The sequence below is a fragment of the Cricetulus griseus genome, chromosome 3 (assembly GCF_003668045.3).
Source record: "Cricetulus griseus strain 17A/GY chromosome 3, alternate assembly CriGri-PICRH-1.0, whole genome shotgun sequence".
Taxonomy (NCBI): domain Eukaryota; kingdom Metazoa; phylum Chordata; class Mammalia; order Rodentia; family Cricetidae; genus Cricetulus; species Cricetulus griseus.
The window spans coordinates 137,890,966-137,914,724 of NC_048596.1; the positions used below are offsets into that span (position 1 = coordinate 137,890,966).

At 40.0% G+C, this 23,759-nt stretch overlaps 1 protein-coding gene and 1 pseudogene across 3 annotated transcripts in view; both read left to right on the forward strand.

Moving 5' to 3' along the window:
* The window catches only part of LOC118238496, a 38,005-nt pseudogene that overhangs the window by 12,271 nt on the left and 1,975 nt on the right, over positions 1–23,759 (forward strand).
* LOC100757243 (immunoglobulin-binding protein 1b) overlaps positions 1–23,759 on the forward strand; it is a 152,032-nt gene that overhangs the window by 12,214 nt on the left and 116,059 nt on the right. The window lies entirely within an intron of this gene.

Consider the following 23,759-nt stretch of genomic DNA (forward strand, 5'->3'; position numbering starts at 1 on the left):
GGAATTCAATGTCAGAAGCTCTGGATGGTTTTGCCTCTCCTCATAGCCTCCTCACTCTGATGGCGTTAGGCCTCTTGGTGGATCGGTCGCCGGGAATGGAATGAAGAGTGGCCTGTACCCAGATTCGGGGAGCTCCTCCCTGCCTGGACGTGTCTGTTTCAAGCAGGGACGAGCCTGGAGGGATCTGGGTGGATGGCGCTTAGGACAAGAATTGGGTAAAAGCAGGGGGTGGCTCACCTGGTCTGCGATGAGTCCACGGAAAGGGAAGGAAGAGTGTCCTGAACCAAGCCAGATTCAGGAAGCTCCACCCTACCTGGGCGTGTCTGTTTCAAGCAGGGACGAGCCTGGAGGGATCTGGGTGGATGGCGCTTAGGACAAGAATTGGGTAAAAGCAGGGGGTGGCTCACCTGGTCTGTGATGAGTCCACGGAAAGGGAAGGAAGAGTGTCCTGAACCAAGCCAGATTCAGGAAGCTCCACCCTACCTGGGCGTGTCTGTTTCAAGCAGGGACGAGCCTGGAGGGATCTGGGTGGATGGCGCTTAGGACAAGAATTGGGTAAAAGCAGGGGGTGGCTCACCTGGTCTGCGATGAGTCCACGGAAAGGGAAGGAAGAGTGTCCTGAACCAAGCCAGATTCAGGAAGCTCCACCCTACCTGGGCGTGTCTGTTTCAAGCAGGGACGAGCCTGGAGGGATCTGGGTGGATGGCGCTTAGGACAAGAATTGGGTAAAAGCAGGGGGTGGCTCACCTGGTCTGCGATGAGTTCACGGAAAGGGAAGGAAGAGTGTCCTGAATCAAGCCAGATTCAGGAAGCTCCACCCTGCCTGGGCTTGTCTGTTTCAAGCAGGGACGAGCCTGGAGGGATCTGGGTGGATGGCGCTTAGGACAAGAATTGGGTAAAAGCAGGGGGTGGCTCACCTGGTCTGCGATGAGTCCACGGAAAGGGAAGGAAGAGTGTCCTGAACCAAGCCAGATTCAGGAAGCTCCACCCTACCTGGGCGTGTCTGTTTCAAGCAGGGACGAGCCTGGAGGGATCTGGGTGGATGGCGCTTAGGACAAGAATTGGGTAAAAGCAGGGGGTGGCTCACCTGGTCTGCCAGATTCCTGAACCAAGCCAGATTCAGGAAGCTCCACCCTACCTGGGCGTGTCTGTTTCAAGCAGGGACGAGCCTGGAGGGATCTGGGTGGATGGCGCTGGACAAGAATTGGGTAAAAGCAGGGGGTGGCTCACCTGGTCTGCGATGAGTTCACGGAAAGGGAAGGAAGAGTGTCCTGAATCAAGCCAGATTCAGGAAGCTCCACCCTGCCTGAAGCAGGGACGAGCCTCTGGGTGGATGGCGCTTAGGACAAGAATTGGGTAAAAGCAGGGGGTGGCTCACCTGGTCTGCGATGAGTCCACGGAAAGGGAAGGAAGAGTGTCCTGAACCAAGCCAGATTCAGGAAGCTCCACCCTACCTGGGCGTGTCTGTTTCAAGCAGGGACGAGCCTGGAGGGATCTGGGTGGATGGCGCTTAGGACAAGAATTGGGTAAAAGCAGGGGGTGGCTCACCTGGTCTGCGATGAGTCCACCGGTAGGCTTGTTTCTAACTAGCTCTGAAACGTAAAATAACTCTTGTCTGATGATTTATTTTCTACCTCATGACTTCATTGCCTTTACTCTGTGTTGCCCCTGTTGCTCCAGGGAGTATAGGTGTCTCTGCACAACTGTTCTATTCTTCTTCCCCTTGTTTACTCTGACCCAATATCTTCCCAAGCTGTTGACCATTTAGCTTTTCCTTCAGCCAATCAATATGCCACAACACAGCACTCTTCGAATTCCCAATTTCTTCCCATATACGTTGATTGCAACACATATTTCTCTTTTGGGTTGTTTTCACATCCGGTGTGCAGCTTTTCTTTAACGATAAAATAAAAATCATATGGCTCTAGCTGCCAAACTCTTCTGGTTGCTGGTATTGACACTTGGCCACCTTGTTTAAATTCATTTACATCAGCTTGCTTTTGATCATTATATTCTTCACGGTTGAGGCCATACTTTATATTTCTATTCTAAAAACTGGAAGCTTCTCTGAGTGGGAGTCTTGCACTAAGGTCTCACCACCTTGTATTCCATGTAGCTTCAAGCTTTTCTTTAAACATGTTTTTCTCCTTGAGCAAGGGACTTAGCTATACTACCCTTATTAGTATCCCTTTTCTTGTTAAACTGTATGTTTTGTATTTTTTTTATGGCCGAGCTTGCTTCTTTTCATTATAGATGTGCAGAATAGTAGCCACATATAAGCACAGTATAGAGTCAATGCTAGTCTGTCTAGCCTTGATATGAGAGTTTATGCTTAGTCATATTGCATTTAATAATGCTTCCTTTGGTAGATGTCTTTGGGGCCTGCCCTCTTTTGAAGGGCAACCAAAATGCAGTTGACCTGCATTTTGAAGGGAGGTATGGAGGGCTGGGAGAAATGGAGGAAGTGCAGTCTGCAGTCTGGATATATTGTGTGAAAGAGAGAAAATGATCTGTGAAGGGTATGAGGAGTGAAAGTCAGGAATACACTTGAACTCATTGGCACTGCAGAGGACTTCATATCAGGACACTGACAGCACTGGAAGTTATAAATGGGAATTTAGGAGACAAAGAAGCTTCTGTAAAGCAAAGGACACTATTCTTAGAATGAAGAGGCAGTGAATAGAATGGTAAAGTCTCAACACATTATACTTCTGACAGAAGATAAGTTTCTAGAATATTTAAATACATACAAGTAATGAGGAAAAATCTTTATTAAAAGTTGGTGAAATGCTCTCAGAAGATATAATATGAATTGTTGAAGAATGGCAGTGGAACTACTGTTTATCCCTAGTCCGTGAATGGGCCCTGGGATCCTATTTCCTATGAAGGGTTATTCTCTTACCCTAGATATATGGGGGATGGCTTAGTTCCTGCCCCTTATGATGTGACAGACTTTGATGATTCCACATGGGAGGCCTCCCCCTCTTTGAGGAGTGAATGGAGCGTGTGATAGGTGTTGTGTGTGGGGGTGGGAGGGAAGGAGAGAGGGAGAGGAAATTGGGATTATTTTGTAAATTAAGATTGTTTTTAATCAAAGAAAATTAATAAAAAGGAGAAAATATTGACAAAATTCAAAAAAGTTTAAATATTCAACATCATTAGTCATGTTGGAAATGCAAAGCCTAGTATATCTCTTCTCACTCTTTCTCTCAAAGAGAAATGGTACATAAAATTGAGTGGATATGGAGCTTAGAAAGTTCTGGCAGTAACCAAAGGATTCAGGTAATATGACAAAATGCATTTAATAAAATTTAAATAAAATAACTAAATTTAAAAAGAAAGGAAAAAGTATAATTTGAGAATTTGTCATATGAATTTCAAGAATAGAATGGAAGAACAAGATGCGGCCATAGGAACAGAAAATGGCAATTTGAATCAATTGGGCAGTCTGAATAAAGTCAACAGTGAGACATTAAAATCTGACCAGTCTGATGGATTGTTCTTAAAGCAGTATAAGAAAACTGTACTTAAGTGTTTGGTACTATCATTGAAGGAACTCAACAAGACAGTGTGGGCCCATGTCTGTTCAATAAAGCAAATGTTAGCTAGCCATACTATGTATCAGTATGTATTTTAAATTTACACACCAAAGAAAGATTCCTCCCTAGAGAGATACGTAGGGAAAAAGGTAGTCAGGAGGTCAATGAATGTAGAAAAATATTTGGTTTGTTTGTATTATGTAAAGCCTGATATGTGTGTGCTCAGTAACTCTGCTGTTTGGTGTAGGGCTTATGGGACTTCTCAAAGCCAGTGTGTGTCCCTTGGCCTCCAGGTGCAAATGGCACATTATGTATTTTTCTACAGTACAATTAAGTTAATGCACATAGTAAGGGCTAAACAAGTACTACATAAGTAATTCCTATGCCCTTTAGATATGTATGTATGTGTGCTTGAGGGTGTGTGTGTGTGTGTGTGTGTGTGTGCTGTTGTGATGTTGACTTATCTGGTGCATATTTACCATGGCCTTGATGTGGTAACTCTTTCATACATGGTGACAGAGTGAGAGGTCTCCAGGCTCTTGAACTGGCATCATAGTATAGAGAAGATCTTTGAATGCAAATAAAATATGTGTATTCAGACAATGATACATTCTTTGGAGAAAGAAAAATTCAGAAGTAGCTCTCTAGAACACATTCTGGTTATTTCAAAACTTGGTAATGCACTGCATGGTGTCCTAGACTGAAAGAATACCAAATGTCAAGGGCCTGTGGCAAGGTTAGCCTGCACATTGGAGTATAGATTATTAATTTCACCCTATGTTTAACTTGCTTTTGTTTGAAATCATTTATGTAATCCATCACCTCATTAACCTGAGTTCAGGACATCAGTCTGCTGGATTCTAATCCTTTAATTAAAAGCATGTTTGGGTACTTGTAAGTCAAAACAACATTTGTTTAAAGTGTGGATTTTTCCTCTCTGGATCTTGATAATATTAGCTGTGTATGATCTGCATGGCCTAAAAATGAGCTCCTGTTAGTTTATGAAAGATCCCTGCAGGCTTTACAGAAGGCAGGAAAATAATCAGGGTGATGTAAGAATTGGACTTGCATACTGAACTCAGTACCAGAGAACTCAATGCACCGACCCTCAGGAGCAGCCCCCAGCCAGAAACTTGAGTCAGGGCTATTTTGGCGTTGCTCCCAGGAAGACACATTCTGCTTGGGTTCTCTAGAGATACAGATGCCAGCATTGCAGTGTAACTGTCAAGGTTCAATATGATTGGGTTTACTTGTTTATTTTTATTTCTTTATGCAAGTTCCTTTAAATAAGGGAATTGTAAAATTTTTCATACAAACCTGTTTGTTTTTTTTTTTTTTTAGTTTATATCCTTTAGTGTTAATCCTTTTATCAAGGTAAACTGTCTATGTAACAAACTTTGTGTGTTTTATGTATTTTCTTTGGATGCTTAACAAGGAATGTATATACCAAAGTCTAAATACTGTGTTTGTAAATGAATTATACTTACACTTATTACTACTGTAAGCAGAGTTTGGATCACATTCAAGAATTTGGTCATTAGTGAGGTGACTGTTCTTTTTTATTGACTGTTTATTTTAATTAGAAAGATTATTTTACATGCCAATCCCAGTTTCCTCTCCATCCACTCCTTCTCTACTCCCAACTGACACCCTACCTATCCCATACACTTTCTGCTCCCCAGGGAGGGTGAGGCCTTACATAGGGGGTCTTCAGTGTCTTTCATATCCTTTGGGATAGGGCCTAGGCACAACCCTTTGTGTATAGGGTCAGGGAGTATCCCTCCATGTTCGATGGGCTCCCAAAGACCATTCCTATGCTAGGGATAAGTACTAATCCATTACAAGAGGCCCATAGATTTCAAAGGTCTCATCACTGACACCCATATTTGTGGGGTTTGGATCAGTTCCATCATGAATTCCCAGCTATCAGTCCGGGGACCAAGAAGTCTCCCTTGTTCAGGTCAGCTGTTTCTATGGGTTTCACCAGCCTGGTCTAGACCCCTTTGCTCATCAGTTCTCATTCTTTGCAAATGGATTCCAGTTAAGTTCAAGATTTAGCTGTGGGTGTCTGCTTCTACTTCTACCAACTGCTGGATGAAGGCTACAGGATGGCATAATAGTTAGTAATAAATCTCATTGTCAGGGGAGGGCATTTAAGGTAGCCTTTCCTGTGTTGCTTAGATTGTTAGTGTCCAACTTTGTAGCTCTCCAGACATTTCCCTAGTGCCTGATTTCTCTTTAAACCTACAATGCCTCCCTCTATTATAGTATCTCTTATCTTGCTCTCTTCTGTTCTTCCCCCAACTCAACCTCCCTGCCCCATCATGCCCTCCTCACTCCTCCTCTTCTCCCCTTCTCATTCTCCTAGTTCCATCTCCCCTCCCCCATGCCCCAAATTTGCTCAGGAGATCCTGTCCCTTTCCCCTTCTCCATGGGACCATGTATGTCTATTTTACTGTCCTCCTTGTTTACTAACTTCTCTGGCAGTGTGGATTATAGGCTGGTAATCATTTACTCTATGTCTAAAATCAAGGTGACTGTTCTTTATCCTGTAAGGCTTAATTATTTCTAACAGTTTACAACAGGGTATTAGGCTATTTTTAATTTTTTTAATTAAAAGCAAAGTCTGTCATATCGTTTAGGGCAGAGTCAAGGCCCTCCCTCCCTATATAGGCTGAGCAAAATATCCCTCCACAGGGAATGGTTTCCAAAAAGCCATTTCATGTACTAGCTCTAAGAACAGGTTCCACTGCCAGAGGCCCCATAATCTGTTCAGACCCCCCAACTGACACCCACATTTAGGGGGCCTGATTCTGTGTTATTTTGGTTCCCCATCTGTCAGAATTGGGTTCATGAGCTCCCACTTGCACAAGTCAGCTGCTTCTGTGTGTTTCCCCAGCATGGTCTTGACCTGTATGCTCATCACTCTTCCCTGTCTAAAACTGGATTCCAGGAGTTCTGCTCAGTGCTAACCTTTGAATCTCTGCTTCTGATTTATTACCTTCAGGATGAAGGCACTTTGATGCCATTTAAGGTAGTCATCAATCTCATTATAGGGGAAGAGCATTTAAGGTGTCCTCTCCACTATTGCTTAGATTCTTAATAGGAGTCATCCTTGTGGATGTCTGGAGATTTCCCTAGTGCCAGATTTGTCATTAAGCCCACAATTGATCCTTCTCTTAAGGTATCTCTTTCCTTTTCTGTTCTTACCCCAACTCAACCTTCATGATCCTTCATGTTCTCATCCTTCCTAGCATCCTCCCCACCTCTTTTTCCTCCCTCCCTCCTCCTTCCTTCTTCCCCCAATTTACTCAGGAGATCTTGTCCCTTTCCCCTTCTTGAAAGGGTCCATGCATTTCTGGCTTAGGGTTTTCCTTGCTTCCTAGCTTCTCTAGGTTGTGGAATATAGGATGGTAATCCTTTACTCTATGTGTAAAATCCACTTATGTGTGAGTACATACCATGTTTTTCTTTCTCTGTATGGGTTACCTCACTCAAGACAGTTTCTTGTAGTTCTGTTTGCCTGCAAATTCCAAGATTTCACTGTTTTTTTAACCAAGTAATACTCCATTGTGTTTATATATCACATTTTCTTCATCCACTCTTCAGTTGAGGGGTTTCCTTCATTTTGCTTCCAGGTTTTGGCTATGACAATCAATGCTTCCATGAACTTAGCTGAACAGATGTCCTTGTGCTATGTGTGTGCATCCTTTTGGTATATCCCTAGAAGTGAAATAGTTGGGTCTGGAAGTAGATTGATTACCATTTTCAAGAGAAACTTCCAAACCTACTTCAAATGTGGCTATACCAGTTTGCATTCCCACCAGAAATGGAGGAGTGCTCCCCTTTCTCGACATCCTTTCCAGCATAAGGTGTTGTTGGTGTTTTTTTTTTTAATTTTATTTTAGCCATTCATACAGATGTAAGATTGTATTGCAGAGTCATTTTGATTTGCATTTCCCTGACGGTTAAGGATGTTGACCAATTCCTTAAGTTCCTATCTGCCATGTGAGATTTCTCTATTGAGAATTCTTTGTTTAGATCCTTACCCCATTTTCTTTTAGATTACTACTCATATTTACATATCCATTCCCCCATTCCCTCGCCCTCCCATCCTCCCAAGTTCTGCAACCCCCCCCCAAACACATCCCCCAACTCATCCAAGGGATGATGAGGCTCTCTACCAGGGACCTTCAATGGGTGTCATATCATTTGGGGAAGGGCCTAGGCCCTCCTTGCTGTATCTGGGCTTCATAGAATCCCTCCATAGGTTATGGGCTCTCAAAGTCCATTTTTGCTCTAGGGATAAAGACTGGCTCTGCTGTTAAGAAGTCCCATGGACTGTCTTGGCCTCCTAGCTGGCATCCGCATTCAGAGGGCTTGGTTCTGTTCAATGCTGTTTCACCAGGTTTATGACCCCAGTCTCTATACTCTCACAAAGTCCGGTCAACTATTTCTGCAGGTTTCTGCAGCACTGTCTTGGCTCCTTTGCTCATTCTTCCTCCCTCTCCACAACTGAATTCCAGGAGTATGGTTCCGTGCTTAGCTGTGGATGTCTGTTTTTGCTTTGAACAGCTACTGGATGAAGGCTCTATGAATGAAGGAGGTGGAGAGAAAAGAAGGGGTTGAGGGAGGAGAACAAGAGGACTGAGGCAGAGGAGGGAAAGAAAGGAGATGCCTTGATAGAGGGAGACAGTACGAGTTTTTATAGAAGTCTGGCACAGAGGAAATGTTAGGGGATCCACAGGGATGACCCCAACTAAGAAGCCAGGCAGTGGTGGAGAAGATGCCATTGATGACCTTCCCCTGTAAAGAGATTTATGTCTACCTTGGTTACTATTCCTTACCCCATTTTTAAATTGGATTATTTTGTGCTTTGGCAAAAAGTCTTTTCAGTTCTTTGAATAGTTGGAAGATCAGTCCTCTGCCAGATGTGGGACTGGTGAAGAACTTTTCTTATTCTGTGGGCTGCTGTTTCTCATGTTGACTGTGTCCTTGGCCTTATAGGAACTTCTCAGCCCTTTACCTTACAGGAACTTCTCCATTTCAGGTGGTCCTATTTATTAATTGTCCATCTCAGTGTCTATGCTTCTGGTGCTATGTTCAGGAAGTGATGTCCTGTGCCAGTTGGATCGTGGGTATTTCCCACTTTCTCTTCTAGGTGGTTCAGTGTAGCTAAATTTATTTTGAGGTCTTTGATCCATTTGGACTTAAGTTTTGAGCATGGCAATATTTATGAATCTAAGTGAAGTCATTACATGTCAGCATCCACTTATGCCAGCACTATTTGTTAACAAAGCATTCTTTTTTTCCCATTGTATAATTTTAGCTCCTAGTCAAAAATCAGGTGTCCATAGGTGTGTGGATAAATATCCGTGTCTGAGATTCGATTCCATTGGTCTACCTGTCTATTTTTGTGCCTTTATGGAGCTGTTTTCAGTACTGTAGCTTTGTAGTGGAGCATGAAATCAGGGAAGGTGATGCCTCTGAAAGTTCCTTTGTTATATATGGTTGTTTTGGCTATCTTTGTTTTTTGTTTTTCCTTATATTGTTGAGCATTGTTCTTTCAAGGTCCGTGAAGAATTGTGCTGTGATTTTGATGGGGATTGCATTGAACCTGTAGATTGCTTTTGTTAAGATTTCCATTTTTTTCTATGTTGATCATACCTTTCCAAGAGAATGGGGGATCTTTCCATTTTCTGATATCTTCTTCAATTTCTTTTTTAATGACTTAATGGTCTTGTCATACAGACCTTTCCCTTGTTTGGTTAGAGTTATCCCAAGATATATTATGTTTTCTGTTGCTATTGTAAATGGTGATCATTCTCTGATTTCTTTCTCAGCCATTTTATCATCTATTTATTAGGAGGATTAATGATTTTTTAAATTAATCTTGTATCCTGCCACTATACTGACAAGGTTTTTCAGCTGTATGACTTCGATGGTAGAATTTTTCCGGGTCACTTATATAATTGATCATATCATCTGCAAATAACAACTGTTTGACTGCTCCTTTTCCAACTTGTATCCCCTTGATGTTCTTTTGTTGTCTTTTTTTTGTAGCTAGAACTTCAAGTATAATATTGAAGAGATATGGAGAGAGTGGACAGACTTTAGTAGTTCCTGATTTTAGAGATATTATATTGAGTGTCTGTCCATTTAGTTTGATGTTGGTTGTTGGTTTTCTGTATATTGCTTTTATTATGTTTAGGTATGTTCATTTTATCCCTGATCTTTCCAAGACCTTCATCATGAAATGGTGTTGGATTTTATCAAAGGCTTTTTCAGCATCTAATGAGATGATCATGCATTTTTGCAGGTTTTTTTTTATCATTTTTTATTTGAATTAGAAACAAGAGCAATCCCCATCAAAATCCCAACATATTTCTTCACTGACCTTGAAAAAACAATCTCAACTTTATATGGAGAAACAAAAGACACAGGATAGCCAAAACAACCCTTTACAATAGAGGAACTTCTGCAGGCATCACCACCCTTAACTTTAAGCTCTATTACAGAGCTATAGTCCTGAAAACAGCTTGGTATTGGCACCAAAATAGACAGGTAGACCAATGGAATAGAGTTGAAAACCATGGAATTAACCCACACACCTACGAACACCTGATTTTTGGCAAACAATCCAAATATATACGCTGGAACAAAGAGAACATCTTCAACAAATGGTGCTGGCATAACTGGATGCAAACATGTAGAAGACTACAGATAGACCCAAGCCTATCGCCCTGCACAAAACTTAAGTCAAAATGGATCAAAGACCTCAACATAAATCCAGCCACACTGAACCTACTAGGAGATAAAAATGGGAAATACCCTTGAATTAATTGGTACAGGAGACTGCTTCCTGAACATAACACCAGTAGCACAGACAATGAGATCCACAATTAATAAATGGGACCTCCTGAAACTGAGTAGGTTCTGTAAGGCAAAGGACATAGTCAGCAAGACAAAACCACAGCCCACAGACTGGGAAAAGATACTCACCAACCCCACATCTGACAGAGGCTGATCTCCAAAATATACAAAGAACTCAGGAAGCTAGCTATTCTCGAAAACACCAAACAATCCAATTAAAAAAAAATGGGGTACAGAACGAAATAGACAGTTCTCAATAGAGGAATCTAAAATGGCTGAAAGACACATAAGAAAGTGTTCAACATCCTTAGCCATCAGGGAATTTCAAATCAAAACAACTCTGAGATACCATCTTACTCGTGTCAGAATGGTAAAATCAAAAACACCAATGAGAGTTTATAACTGCAGAGGATGCGGAGAAAGAGGAACACTCCTCCACTGCTGGTGGGAGTGCCAACTTTTACAACCACTTTGGAAATCAGTATGGCGACTCTTCAAGAAAATGGGAATGAGTCTACCACAATATTCAGCAATTCCACTCCTAGGCATATACCCAAAAGAAGCACATTCATATAACAAGGACATCTGTTCAGCCATGTTCATAGCAGCATTATTTGTAATAGCCAGAAACTGGAAGCAGCCTAGATGCCCCTCAACTGAAGAATGGATAGAGAAAATGTGGTACATTTACACAATGGAGTACTACTCAGCAGAAAAAAACAATGGAATCTTGAAATTTGCAGGAAAATGGATGGAACTCAAAGAAACCATTCTGAGCGAGGTAACCCAATCACAAAAAGACAAACATGATATGTACTCACTCATATGTGGACCTGCTTTATGATACATAGTAGTGACCGTGCTTTATCAGAGCTGTTTTTAATGATGTTGCTCAGAATGGTTTCCTTCCAGATGATGATTGAGAAGCTAATTAAAAAAAAAATGGTGCCAGGTACCACAAGGGTAACAGAACTGTGGTGTTTTTCTGGGATTTGTTTTTTACTTTTTTTTTAATGGAGAGTGCTGGATGTCACTACAATTTTATTTAAATGACTGCAGCACCTGGAAAAGCTGTTGCTGCTATTGATGCATAACATATTATTGGCCATTATTGGTCTTTTATATAAATATAAATACACTTACATAAAATATAAATACATTTATATATAATTAGAAATATATATATAATAAATATATATATATATATATATATATATATATATATATGAATTTTTGGAAACTGTAGCTGTGCTGTCAACTTTGGAAAAAGGATCCCAGTTTACCGTGTTCAGTTGGCATTGTACAAAAATTAACATTGTTCTAGAAATGTTGAACTTAATGTTTTTCCATTTGTACAGGGGTAACACACTGTATTAAATATGTAAGGTCTTTAAAAAAAAGAAGGGATTTTGAGAGCCCATCCCTTGTGAAGGGATGCTCACTTGACCTGGACACATGGGGAAGGGCCTAGGCCTGGCCCAGGATGATGTGGTAGACTTTGGGGAGCCCCTTTTGAGGGCCTTACCTTGCTTGGGGAGTGGAGGGGGGATGGTTAGTGGCAGGTGGGATGTTGGGTGGAGGGGAGGGAGAGAGAGAAGGGATTGACATCTGAAGCAAGCTTGTTCCTAATTTGAACTAATAAAATAAAAAAATAATAAAAATGAAAAAAGAAACAAGATTGATTTACATGAATATCTCAGTTCCCTTCTCCCTCCTTCCGCAACCACCTCCCAACTAAAACCCTACCTATCACATATCCTTTCTTCTATTCTTCACCTGACTCAACCTTTTGGCTCCCTCATGACCTCTGCATCCTTCCTCTTCCCTTTTCATCCTCGTAGCTCCCTCCCTCTCTTCCCATGCTCTCAATTTGCTCAGGGGATCATGACCCTTTCCCCTTCTCCAGAGGACAATGTTTGTCTCTTTTAGGGTCCTCCTTGTTTACTAGTTTCTCTGGCAGTGTGGATTGTAGGCTGGTAATACTTTACTATATGTCAAAAATCCACATATGAGTGAGTACATACCATGTTTGTCTTTTGGGGATTGGGTTACCTCGCTCAGAATGGTTTCTTTGAGTTCCATCCATTTTCCTGCGAATTTCAAGATTCCATTTTTTTTTTCTGCTGAGTAGTACTCCATTGTGTAAATGTACCACATTTTCTCTATCCATTTTTCAGTTGAGGGGTATCTCGGCTGCTTCCAGTTTCTGGCTATTACAAAAAAGTGCTGCTATGAACATTGTTGAACAGATGTCCTTGTTGTATGAATGTGCTTCTTTTGGGTATATGCCTAGGAGTGGAATTGCTGAATATTGTGGTAGACTCATTCCCATTTTCTTGAGTCGCCATACTGATTTCCAAAGTGGCTGTACAATTTGCCGCTCCCAAAAGAAGTGGAGAAGTGTTCCCCTTTCTCCACATCCTCCCCAGCATAAACTGTCATTGGTGTTTTTGATTTTGGCCATTCTCATAGGAGTAAGATGGTATCTCAGAGTTGTTTTGATTTGCAATTCCCTGATGGCTAAGGATGTTGAACACTTTCTTATGTGTCTTTCAGCCATTTTAGATTCCTCTATTGAGAATTGTCTATTTCGTTCTGTACCCCACTTTTTAATTGGATTGTTTGGTGTTTTGGACACTAGCATCTTGTTGAGTTCTTTGTATATTTTGGAGATCAGCCCTCTGTCAGATATGGGGTTGGTGAATATCTTTTCCCAGTCTGTGGGCTGTGGTTTTGTCTTGCTGATTGTGTCTTTTACCTTATGAAGCTTCTCAGTTTTAGGAGGTCCATATTTTTTTTATTAGTTCCAATTAGGAACAAGCTTGTTTCACATATCAATCCCTCTCCCTCTCCCTCCCCTCACCCCTATCTCTCCTCCACCACCCCCACCGGACATATCCACCAGACCATTCACCCTGCACTCCCCAGGCAGGGTAGAGCCCTCAATGGGGGCTCTGCAAAGTCCACCACATCATCCTGGGTGGGGCCTTGGCCCTTCCCCATGTGTCCAGGCCAAGAGTGCATCTCTTCACGTGGGATGGGCTGGCAAAATCCCTTCTTACACCAGGAAAAAAAATACTAATCCACTACCAGGTGCTCCCTAGAGTGCAGAGGCCTCCTCATTCACATCCAGGGGTCTGTTCAGGGGTCTGGATCAGTCCTGTACTGGCCTCCTAGACAGCAGTCTGGGGTCCATGTGCTCCCCCTTGTTCAGGCCAGCTGTTTCTGTGGTTTTCAACATCCTGGTACCGACCCCTTCGATCTTCATTCCTCCCTCTCTGCAACTAAGTTCCAGATTTCAGATCAGTGTATATCTGTGGATGTCTGCCTCTGCTTGCATCAGCTACTGGATGAAGTCTCTAGGGTGGCATAAAGAGTAGTCATCAATCTCATTTTAGGGGAAGGTCATTTTGGGTATCCTCTTCTTCATTGCCTAGATTGTCAGTTCTTGTCATCCTTGTAGATCTCTGGAAATCTCCCTAGTGCCAGATCTCTCCTTGGACCTATAATGGCTCCCTCTCATATGGTATCTCTCATCCTGCTCTCCTCTATTCTTCCCCCAACTCAATATTTATGCTCCTCTATTTCCTCCTTTCCACTCCTCTTCTCCTCCTCTCATTCTGGCAGCTCCCTCTCCCCTACCCTCATGCTCCCAATTAGCTCCTGCCCCTTCCCATTCCTGGGGTCCATGTGTTTTTCTTTTAGAGTCCTTCATGTTTTCTAGTTTCTTTGGTGAAGAGTATTGTAGGCTGGTAATCCTTTGCTCTATGTTCAAAATTTATACATTAGTAAGTACATGCCATGTTTGTCTTTTTGGGACTGGGTTACCTCACTCAGGATGGTTTCTTCAACTTCCATTCATTTGCCTGTGAATTTCAAGATTCCATTGATTTTTTTTTCTGCTGAGTAGTACCCCATTGTATAAATGTACCACATTTTCTCTAAGCATTATTCAGTTGAGGGGAATCTAGGTTGCTTCCAGGTTCTGGCTATTACAAACAATGCTGCTATGAACATGGTTGAACATATGTCCTTGTTGTATGAACATGCATTATTTGGGTATTTGCCCAAGAGAGAAATGGCTGGATCTTGAGGTAGACTGATTCGCATTTTTCTGAGCAACTGCCATACTGATTTCCAAAGTGGTCTTACAAGTTCCAATGGAGAAGTGTTGCTTTTTCTCCATATCCTCTTCAGCATAGATTGTCATTGGTATTTTTGATTTTAGCCTTTCTGAGTGGTGTGAGATGTTATCTCAGAGTTGTTTTGAGTTGCATTTCTCTGATGGCCAAGGATTTTGAGCACTTTCATAAGTGTCTTTCAGCCATTTCAGATTCCTCTGTTGAGAATTCTCTTTTTATTTCTGCACCCTACTTTTTAATTTCATTGTTTGGTGTTTGGTGTCTAGCTTCTTGAGTTCCCATTCTGTGGGCTGTTGCTTTGTCTTACTGTGTCCTTTGCCTTACAGAATCTTCTCAGTTTCAGGAGGTCCCATTTATTAATTGTAGATCTCAATGTCTGTGCTACTGGTGTAATGTTCAGGAAGCGGTCTCCTGTGCAATTTGTTCTAGGGTATCTCCCACTTTGTCTTCTAGAAGATTCAGAGTGGCTGGATTTATGGTGAGATCTTTGATCCATTTGCACTTAAGTTTTGTGCATGGTGACAGATATGGATCTATCTGCAATCTTCTGCATGTCCAAATCCAGTTATGCCAGCACCATTTGTTGAAGATGCTATGTTTCTTCCATTGTATAGATTTAGCATCGTTGTTAAAGTTAAGATGTTCATAGGTGTGTGGGTTAATATCAGGGTTTTCATTTTGATTCCATTGGTCTACCTGTCTATTTTTGTGCCAATACCAAGCTGTTTTCAGAAATATGGCTCTATAATAGAGCTTGAAGTCAGGGATGGTGATACCTCCAGAAGTTCCTCTATTGTACAGGGTTGTTTTGGCTATCCTGGATTTTTTGTTTTTCCATATAAAGTTGAGTATTGTTCTTTCAAGGTCTGTGAATTACTGTGTTGGGATTTTGAATGGTATTGTTTTGAATCTGTAGATTGCTTTCGGCAAGATTGCCATTTTTACTATTTTGATTCTACCTATCCAAGAGCATAGGAGATCTTTCCATTTTGTGGTATCTTCTTTAATTTCTTTCTTTAAAGACTCAATGTCTTGTATAAGTTTTTATATGGTGTATTACACTGACAGATTTTCATAGTTTGAACCATTCTGCATCTCTGGGATGAAGTCTACTTGATTGTCGTGCATGATTTTTCTGATGTGTTGTTGGATTCCATTTAACAGTATTTTATCTACCATTTTTGCATTAATATTCCTGAAAGAGTTTGGTCTGTAATTCTCATTGTTATTTGTGTCTTTGAACGGTTTGGTATCAAGTTAATTGTTGCCTCATAAAAAGATTTTGCCATTGAGCCTTTTGTTTTTATTGTGTGGAACAATTAAAGGATTATTGGTATTAGCTCTCCTATGTATTCCCTTTAAAATACAAACCCCTCAATTCGAGACTCAATGATTTCTGAGGAAAAGGATTTTGAATGACTGTACGTGCTATCTCATCTATTTCCTACTCCTCCCTTTATGTTGCAATAAAACAGGGGAAATCGAAAGTGGAAAGCCACAACATATTCTATTATCTTTGAGCCTCTGGCTCTAATTGACAAAAGAGAAAACCATCCAGTATTGGCAGGATATGTAAACCCGTGTCTGAATTTTGGGGAACTCATCCTGGCTACTTATTAAAAATGACATTTCTTTCTGTATCTTCCTCTTTGTAGATTTACAATGTAAAGGCAGCCATGAGCAAAATCATTTCAATTTTCTTGTGTCATTTTCTTCAAGTAATTATATTTTGGTCCAACACACTTAATCACACTACTATATCTGTTATAACAACAAGCAGGCACACACAGAGACTAAAGAACCACCATCAACAAGAAAATAAACACCTGCTTATATAATTTAGTCTCCTGAAACAATGTACCCAACAAGCCTGGTGTTCCCTATAGCAACATATTGATAGAGTAATAATATATTTCCAAGAAGCACATGTGTAAAACTTAAATTCATTTTTCCCATTTCTTCATGTATATATTAATGCTTGCACAGACCTATTTAAATTCAAGTCTTGCTGTTTTGGTTTTGATACATATGTTTCTGGACACCTCAGTCTAATCAGGCTTGTGCTAATGTACACCTGCAGGTGATTCCCCAAGATCTGCTTTCAATGGACAAACATAATTTTCTTTTTAAATGTAAATGGCTTTAAAATGTTAAAATTATCCTCTCTCATGAGTAGACTACTTATTGGTGTACAATTATACATCACATACTATCAATTGTTATGTTATGTTTTGTACAATCAAAACTTCATTCTTTTTGCATATTATTTAAGGGAAGATTTGTACCTAATATCTGTTTTCCCTTTTGTCTCTATTTAGTCATTTTCATTCTTCCATATAGGTGGTTAAATGTGTATTGGGAAAGCAGCATCTCAAGAAGCAATAACATTCTTTATATGAAACATGATATATGTAAGGGACACATAGCAATGAGGAAGTACGGAGGGCTGTAAGTAAATGGATGCTATGCGCCAAAAATGAAAATGCCATCAACAATATAAAATAGTACTATTTGGGGGCTGTAAAGTATTTATCAATCTCATTATCAGGGGAGGGGATTTAAGGTAGCCTCTCCTCTGTTGCTTAGATTGTTAGCTGGTGTCATCTTTGTAGATCTCCAGACATTTCCCTAGTGCCTGATTTCTCTGTAAACCTAAAATGTCTCCCTCTATTATGGTATCTCCTTTCTTGTTTTCTTCAATTTTTCCCCTGACTCAACCTTTCTGCTCCCTCATGGCCTCCTCACCACCCCTCTTCTCCCCTTCTCATTCTCCTAGCTCCCTACCCCCTCCTCCCGTTATCCCAATTTGCTCAGGAGATCTTTTCCCTCTCCCCTTATCCAGAGGACCATGCATGTCTCTCTTAGGGTCCTCTTGTTTCCTAGCTTCTCTGGCAGTGTGGATTGTAGGCTGGTAACCCTTTACTCTATGTCTAAAATCCATATATGAGTGAGTATATAACATGATTGTCTTTTATTGATTGTGTTACCTCCCTTAGAATGGTTTCTTCTAGTTCCATCCATTTTCCTGCAAATTTCAAGATTCCATTTTTTCCACTGTGTAGTACTCCATTGTGTAAATGTACCACATTTTCTTTATCCATTCTTCAGTTGAGGGACATCTAGGTTGCTTCCATGTTCTGGCTATTACAAATAGCGCTGCTATGAACATCGTTGAACAGATGTCCTTGTTGTATGAATGTGCTTCTTTTGCCTAAGAGTGGAATTGCTGTATCTTGTGGTAGACTGATTCCCAATTTCATGAGGAATTGCCATACTGATTTCCAGTATGCTATCCTATAACCTTCATCCAGCAGCTGGTGGAAGTAGAAGCAGACACCACAACTAATCACTGAACGTAACTGGAATCCAGTTGCAGGGAAGGACAAGTGATAAGCAAAGGGGTCCAGGCAGGCTGATGAAACTCACAGAAACGGCTAACTTGAACAGTGGGGAGCTCTTGGTCCCCAGACTGATAGCTGGGATACCAGCATGGGACTGATCCAGACACCATGAATGTGGGTTTCAGTGAGGAGACCTCAGAAATCTATGGGACCTCCTGTAGTAGTTCAGTACTTATCTCTATGAACTTTGGGAGCCCATTCCACATAGAGGGATATTCCCTGAGTCAAGACACAAGAGGGTGGGCCTAGGCCCTATCCCAAAGAATACGAAACATTCTGAAGACCTCCATATGGAAGGCCTCACCCTCCCTGGTGAGCAGAAAGGATGTGTGATAGGTAGGTTTTAGGTAGCTTAGGAGGGGAGGGAGAGGGAACTGGGATTGACATGTAAAATAATCTTGTTTCTAATTTAAATTAAAAAAAAAACATTAGGGGACAGGAAAATATCCAGCAACACTATCAACTGTAATTGAAGGATAAATGGGAATTTCTCATGAAGAAAACAAAATAAAGGAATTCATGACCACAAAAAAGGAAGTATTTATCAGAGGAAGCTTGCAAACTGGACATTATTTTGAAGTACAAATGCACAAAATAGGAGCAAATAATATCCACTACAGTTATGATACAAGTAAGGAAGTTGGCCTAGGTCTTCTTTCTGTTATTCCACATTTAATAACATATAACCTAGTTTTGTCCTTCAAGAAACAACTGTGCTTAGGAGAAAGATGTGTGTGAATTAACATTATCAAACCAAATGTGATGGTTTTAGGAATGACTAAGGAGGACAACAAAAATGGCAATGTCATTGTGAGCAGTATAGGCACAGAGAAAGGAAACTACTCAATGAGTTTCAACAGGAAGACAGGTCCTCCAAGTTGTGTGATTCTGTATTTATGAAGGTAATGTGGAGAATGTGCATTCTCCTGTGTCCATACTAGATTACTACACAGGCATTGCCTGTCCCTCTTCTCATTCCTCACGATATTCCACTTTAGATACAACATAATCCAAATTGTTATTTGTTCAAATATCTAAATATTATTTTGTAACATTAAAATCTTTTATTTGTGACCATTGAAGAATTTAGTGTAAGTATAGAAGTTGAATAAGGAAAAGAGTTTTCAGGGTTAGTGATGTCCTGGGCAAGAGTACCTGCATTTGGGATTATGAATGCTATACTGTTTGGTTTCTTTTAGCATATCTACTTAGCATTTATCATGTGCTTGTGGATACAGATTTCACCAAATGTCATACATCTACTGAAATAATAATTTGATTTTATTTTAGAGACAGTACAGACAAGTTCAAAAATAATTCTCTTGAAAATGAGGCCCCCTTAAAAATATGGTGCATTCATGTAAATACTACTTTTGAGAGTAGGACTGTTCTACATAGTGATCCTCATGACTTCTACACATTTCACCAGTTTTCTTGTGTCAACCTTTCTTCAATTTTACATATTAGAAGAATGTCACTTTGTACTTATAGCCATTATGTATTTATTTCTATAAAGCTTTACTATGTGCCTGATGACTAGGTATCACCATGGAATTATTTTGACCATCTCACAAGTCATAAATGCAGATTTATTATGGACATGGAAAAGGAAAGTTGTTGACTTATCTAATCAGTATGCCTTTTAAAGCTCTTGTGGTGGTTGTTAAGAAACAGTTCCAGGAAATCACCTAGGAAAATTTGCCCACTGAATGACACATATTGGAAGAAGTGGATCTCAAAGAGTTTGAGGCAAACCTAGTTTACAGAGTGCCTTGTTCACAGAGAGAGTAAAAGGACAGCCACAGCTATACACAGAAAATCCCTATTTTGAAAAACCAAAACTAAAAAAAACAACAAAGCAACATCCCTGGTACTTAACAAATACTTGAGAAAAATACAAGAACAAAATGTGACCACATTTGTTGTTAATTTAATGTTTAATACTACATTAAAATAAGAGTACAAAAAATACAAGCCACCTTCAAATGCACAGAGAAAATATTTACAGACTCTATACCACTTCAGGTTCTGAAGATAAGAGCTCAGATATTACATTCAAAAAGTAAAATTTTGAAGATGTAGTCCCTATATGCACAGGCTGCCATAATTAGCAAGTTGAACAAGGATAACATGACCATGTCCATTTGACAGAATCCTAACAGGAATTAATTTTTCAAGGTATTTCTGTATTTTTAAGATGTCTGATATTTAAGCCAGAGAGGGTAATCTATACCTTTTGAAAAGTACATAACTGTGTTTAGAAAAAAAAAAACTCAGTAGCAAAAAATATGCTCAGGTCTAATATAAAATTACAGCAAACATGCAGTATATAAAGATATAAAATTCAGCCTAATGCATATAAAATCAAATCTGATGCATTGGTGACATAGCATTTCTTCTGAAAATAACATGTGATTCTTTGCATTCTTATTACAAGTTTCTAAGTTATAGTAGAATCCTCAGAGATTGTAATTTTAATGGTGACTTCTCTAATAGACTGATACGTAGGAAATGAGAAAATCCAAGTGAATGTATATCACTGAAATGGGCAATATATTACCTCATCCTCTTTGGGTAGGGAAAATTTCATATGGTAAACATCATAAGAGTAAGACCTCTTTGCCAGGTACTACCAGTGCAAATGGGGACACTATTCAGAAATCATGAACCATAGATTTTAACACAGTGTATTTACTGCTATTTTCCTGCTTCCTATCAAACACATCTTTTACCTGCCTCAATGTTCAGTGTTTATAATAAACCTACCTCCTTCTTATCTCTATACAACGATTCCACTTGCTTGTTCAATTGTACTTTAGAAACATTATGAGCTCAGGTAGTGTTGTGGGTTTTCCAACTGTGAGTTGAAACCACTCTCTCCCACCATTGTGTGTGTGCATGTGCGTGTGCGTGTGCATGTGCGTGTGCGTGTGCGTGTGTGTGTTTTCCCTGTGTTCTTTTATTATAGGCCTGTGTAATTCATTTTGAGGCAAAATGCAGATGTTCCTGACCTGTATCTAATTTGAAGGTCTCCACAAGAGGGACAGTTTCCATGGTACCTGAAATCATTATGGAAGCTTCCAAAGGTGGGAAACAATCACAATTTTACTAGGTACGATTCCTCTGACCTATAATTATGACCATCATGGCAAAATAACTTTAAGGGAATAGCAATGTCAAACATAATATGGTTGTAAGAAATAACTCTCTAATTGAAATTAAGAACTACTTAATAAGAGAAAATTCATGCGCAGAGATGGAAATTTGCCAAGAAATATAGGAATAGTGAGGTTAGAATCTTGAAGGAGAATCAATGAATGGTAATTTAATAAACCAACAGGATGCCAAAATTCTAAATACCTGTCCTTGTACTCACATAATTCTTTAGTCACCCCCGTAGAGACTATTTCCTTAAAGGACATTTAGACAATGGGCATAGATGTGGAATGGAATCCCAATGGACACACCAGACATATCTACACTACAATTTTTGAACCTAAGGCTCAGAGATAATTGTGGTCAGTGTATAAGTGACAAGAGGATTTGGGAGACTGATATAAAATTGTATCTTCTAGGGATGTCAGAATCTTCATACATAATGTTCCAATAAAATGAGAGCCAAAACATGAGTTGAACAAAGACATCAGTAAGAGATATGCTATCATGGAAGAGAAAAATGTGGTAGAATATTATTTTAAGATATGTGACTATTATTCATTCTGTATTGTTTAATCTGTGAAGATGTGTTACTGTGTCTGTCTAATATACCTGATGATCTAATAAAGAGCTGAATGGAAATAGTGAGGCAGGAGCAAGGATAGGTAGGGCTGCCAGCTTAGAGGATGGAGAGAAGCAGAAAGGAGGAGAAGAGGAGAAGCAGCAGGAGAGGAAGGACAGGTGAGCATCAGGAGTCAGGAATGAAGCCACACAGACGGCCAGGGAGTAAGAAGGAAATAAGATATAAAGAGTAATAAAGATACAGTCTCGTGGGGAACATGAAGGATTAATTTAAGAAAAGCTGGCTAGAAACAAACCAAGCTAAGGCTGGGCATTCATAAATAAGAGTAAGCCTCCATGTGTGATTTACTAGGGAGCTGGGTGTGCCCCTCCCCCTCAAAAGAGTCAAAAGTTCAAAAGCATAAAAATCATTTGAAACAATAGAAAATCCAGTGAGGTTCAACCTTACATGTGGAACTACAAGTAATTAAACAATAATGAGAGTGAGAGGAATAGTAGCCAAACTGGATATTCAATAGCTAATTGTCAGCCAGGAAAGCACACATACATTTAACACATTATGTTACAAGGTGTACTTATATACTTAGGAGTATATATGTTTATATATGAACATATTTGATTCTAAAAGTAATTAATAAAAAAAAGAGTCCATGACTTTGAATGAGACAAGGGTGAATAGGATGATAATATATGTAAGGGAAACTTGGGATACATAATTGTAATATAATTTCAAAACCTTTAAGAAAGATTTTAAAATAAATCTATGTTAAAAGTTATTCACAATATTTAATGTATTTAATATATAAAATCTACATATTATATGTTATACAATATATGGGACAAATCTCTTACACACATACATGAGTGTATTGTGTGTGTGTGTGTGTGTGTGTGTGTGTGTGTGTGTGTGTGTGTGTGCACGCACGCGCGCACGTGCATGTGTGCCTTGGTATACTATAGCATGGGTATAATTCTACAGCTATGGAAACTCTTCCTTTCTTTTCTCACCTCATTTCTTTTGGGTAAAGATTCTCAAGGTGTGGCATGTTGGGAGAGAGGAACTCCCCTACACATATAAGTAACACCTCACCTCTGTTCTTAAGGACAACCAATAAATTCATTTGTTCCTTAGTTTGAAATTTATTGAATGCTTACTGGTTTGTTAAGGAAACTTACCGGGAGAGGATGACTCTTTAAAGCTACTCCTGGAAATGAAATATAGCAAGAATTTCAGCACAGTATCAGTACCAATTATTGCTACTTCTGGACTTAACTGAGGCACTGTTTTCAGTAGAATGTAATTCAGCATGTAATTGCAGCTAGATGGTCAGCAAACTCAGAGATCTGACAATTTCTTCTTCTCAAGTCCTGGCATTGCTACACCATATAATTTTGACTGACTTCCATGCTTACTTGAGAGAAAAAACACAGCATTTCATAGATGCAGTGCCAGTCTACTGCTGAATGACCCATTTTCCCAGCTATGAATATTTTTTTGCAGATTTTTAAATTTGAAATAGAAATAAGATTGTGTTACATGTCAATTTCAGTTCCCTCTCCCTCTCCTCCTCCCCTACCAGCCCCCCAACAACAACCCTAACTATCACATATGATTTCTGCTCCCGAGGGAGGGTGAGGCCTCCCATAGGGGAAGCTATGAATATTTTAACTTCATGTAAAATATAATCACTTCAGTATAACTCAAGAAACACACTGCAACAAACTCTTTGAAAACCTACAGTTTTCCTCTGTCCCATCGCTGATGCTATCCCGTGAGTTCTGTCTCTACTTTCAACTTAACGTTTCTATATCTTGCATTGAAATTTGAGGAAATGGAAAGGTGTCTGTGGGAGCCCTTTCTGTGATCCTGAGACATGCAGTGGAAAATGACAGGCACAAGGGCTCTCCCACATACTCCATCTTACACATGAATTAATCATGTGTCAAGATCTCAGCTCTATTCCGTCTCTTACAGAATGTTTCGACACATTTTCAGTCCATAAAATGATAAAAGTACACATTTCCTTTAAATCTTAGAGAAAGGGTGAGCGAGAAGCCCAAAGGCT